This window comes from Silene latifolia, chromosome Y (genome assembly GCF_048544455.1).
Source record: "Silene latifolia isolate original U9 population chromosome Y, ASM4854445v1, whole genome shotgun sequence".
Taxonomy (NCBI): domain Eukaryota; kingdom Viridiplantae; phylum Streptophyta; class Magnoliopsida; order Caryophyllales; family Caryophyllaceae; genus Silene; species Silene latifolia.
Genome location: NC_133538.1, coordinates 294,845,032 through 294,845,592, shown reverse-complemented (window position 1 = coordinate 294,845,592; position 561 = coordinate 294,845,032). Strand labels below are relative to the sequence as shown.

The 561-nt window shown below is 43.9% G+C and overlaps 1 non-coding gene across 1 annotated transcript; it reads right to left on the bottom strand.

Annotated features, from left to right (window-relative positions):
- Positions 1-454: 454 nt before the first annotated feature.
- Positions 455-561, bottom strand: LOC141636986 (small nucleolar RNA R71). Its single transcript, XR_012541551.1, has one exon. It is a non-coding gene; the product is annotated as a small nucleolar RNA R71 (small nucleolar RNA).

The following is a 561-nucleotide window of genomic DNA, read 5'->3' as shown; positions in this document are numbered from 1 at the left end:
ACCCACTAGTGAGTTTGTCAATCCTTTCGCAATAGAAGGAGAAGAAAACCCATTAAACAATACCACACAAAATCCACCTACAATGCCTAAATTCTCGTCACACTCTATACCCACCGAGGAGGATCTACCAAATGGTACTCCTACACCGCAACATCTCACCGGTAATTTTATTGCCAAGTCCGCCTTCATCCAACTAGTTGAGAGGAGCCAATTCGGGGGAATGCCTAGTGAGGACCCTCATTCTCATATGGAAACCTTTTGCGATTATTGTGAAGCTATCTCTCAAACGGGCGTGACTCAAGACCAAATAAGATGGGTCTTATTTCCTTTTTCGTTAATCGGCACCGCAAAGCAATGGTTGAAGGGCCTTGATAAGGCCACCCTTGGAATAGATTCTTGGAAGAAGCTAGCTCTAGCTTTCTACAAAAAATTCTACCCACCGGAAAAGACTAACATGCTAAGAGCTCAAATTACGGGTTTTAAGCAAAGGGATGAAGAATCTTTGTATGAAGCTTGGGAGCGGTTCAAAGGTATTTGTCGCTCATGTCCTCACCATGGACT